The sequence below is a fragment of the Saccopteryx leptura genome, chromosome 5 (genome assembly GCF_036850995.1).
Source record: "Saccopteryx leptura isolate mSacLep1 chromosome 5, mSacLep1_pri_phased_curated, whole genome shotgun sequence".
In the NCBI taxonomy this organism is placed as follows: domain Eukaryota; kingdom Metazoa; phylum Chordata; class Mammalia; order Chiroptera; family Emballonuridae; genus Saccopteryx; species Saccopteryx leptura.
Window position 1 is genome coordinate 96,648,783 of NC_089507.1, and position 2,697 is coordinate 96,651,479.

The window sequence follows — 2,697 nt, forward strand, 5'->3', positions numbered from 1 at the left end:
ACGGTTATACTAGTGAATTCTATCAAACATTCAAAGAAGACTTGGTTCCTATTCTACTGAAAGTCTTCCAAAAAATTGAAGAAGAAGCAATACTTCCAAACACATTTTATGAGGCCAACATAACCCTCATACCAAAACCAGCAAGGATGGCACAAAGAAAGAAAATTACAGACCAATATCTCTAATGAATACAGATGCTAAAATACTAAACAAAATACTGGCAAACCGAATACAACAACATATTAAAAAAATAATACATCATGATCAAGTGGGATTCATCCCAGAATCTCAAGGATGGTTCAACATACGTAAAACAGTTAACGTAATACACCATATCAACAAAACAAAGAACAAAAACCACATGATCTTATCAATAGATGCAGAAAAGGCTTTTGATAAAATACAACACAATTTTATGTTTAAGACTCTCAACAAAATGGGTATAGAAGGAAAATATCTCAACATGATAAAGGCCATATATGATAAACCATCAGCCAACATCATATTAAATGGCGTAAAACTGAGGACTTTCCACCTTAAATCAGGAACACGACAGGGTTGTCCACTCTCTCCACTCTTATTTAACGTGGTGCTAGAAGTTCTGGCCAGAGCAATCAGACAAGACAAAGAAATAAAAGGCATCCATATTGGAAAAGAAGAAGTAAAGGTATCACTTTTTGCTGATGATATGATCCTATACATCGAAAACCCAAAGGACTCCACAAAAAGATTACTAGAAACAATAAACCAATACAGTAAGGTCGCAGGATACAAAATTAACATACAAAAGTCCATAGCCTTTCTATATGCCAACAATGAAATATTAGAAAACGAACTAAAAAAAATAATCCCCTTCACGATTGCAACAAAAAAAATAAAATACCTAGGAATAAACATAACAAAGAATGTAAAGGACCTATATAACGAAAACTACAAGGCATTTGCTAAGAGAAATAGAAAAAGACACAATGAAATGGAAAAATATTCCTTGTTCTTGGATAGGAAGAATAAATATAATTAAAATGGCCATATTACCCAAAGTAATATATAAATTTAATGCAATTCCCATCAAAATTCCTATGACATTTTTTAAAGAAATGGAACAAAAAATCATAAGATTTATATGGAACTATAAAAAACCCCGAATAGCCAAAGCAATCCTAAGGAAAAAGAATGAAGCTGGGGGCATTACAATACCTGACTTTAAACTATATTATAGGGCCACAATAATCAAAACTGTATGGTATTGGCAGAAAAATAGACACTCAGACCAATGGAACAGAATAGAAAGCCCAGAAATAAAACCACATATATATGGTCAAATAATCTTTTATAAAGGGGCCAACAACACAAAATGGAGAAAAGAAAGCCTCTTCAACAAATGGTGTTGGGAAAACTGGAAAGCCACATGCAAAAGAATGAAACTCGACTACAGCCTGTCCCCGTGTACTAAAATTAATTCAAAATGGATCAAAGACCTAAATATAAGATCTGAAACAATAAAGTACATAGAAGAAGACATAGGTACTAAACTCATGGACCTGGGTTTTAAAGAACATTTTATGAACTTGACTCCAATGGCAAGAGAAGTGAAGGCAAAGATAAATGAATGGGACTACATCAGAATAAAAAGTTTTTGCTCAGCAAGAGAAACTGATATCAAAATAAACAGACAGCCAACTAAATGGGAACTGATATTTTCAAACAACAGCTCAGATAAGGGCCTAATATCCAAAATTTACAAAGAACTCATAAAACTCAACAACAAACAAACAAACAATCCAATAAAAAAATGGGAAGAGGACATGAACAGACACTTCTCCCAGGAAGAAATACAAATGGCCAACAGATATATGAAAAGATGCTCAGCTTCATTAGTTATTAGAGAAATGCAAATCAAAACTACAATGAGATACCACCTCACCCCTGTTAAATTAGCTATTATCAACAAGACGGGTAATAGCAAATGTTGGAGAGGCTGTGGAGAAAAAGGAACCCTCATACACTGTTGGTGGGAATGTAAAGTAGTACAACCATTATGGAGGAAAGTATGGTGGTTCCTCAAAAAACTGCAAATAGAACTACCTTAGGACCCAGCAATCCCTCTACTGGGTATATACCCCAAAACCTCAGAATCATTGATACGTAAAGACACATGTAGCCCCATGTTCATTGCAGCACTGTTCACAGTGGCCAAGACATGGAAACAACCAAAAAACCCTTCAATAGAAGACTGGATAAAGAAGATGTGGCACATATACACTATGGAATATTACTCAGCCATAAGAAATGATGACATCAGATCATTTACAGCAAAATGGTGGGATCTTGATAACATTATACGGAGTGAAATAAGTAAATCAGAAAAAAACAAGAACTACATGATTCCATACATTGGAGGAACATAAAAACGAGACTAAGAGACATGGACAAGAGAGTGGTGGTTACCAGGGGTGGGGGGAGGGAGGACGCAGGAGGGAGGGAGGGAGAGAGTTAGGGGGAGGGGGAGGGGCACAGAGAAAACTAGACAGAGGGTGACAGAGGACAATCTGACTCTGGGTGAGGGGTATGCAACATAATTAATGACAAGATAACCTAGACATGTTTTCTTTGAATATATGTACCCTGAATTATTAATGTCATCCCATTAACATTAATAAAAATTTATAAAAAAAAAAAAGCTTATATTAGAAAAAA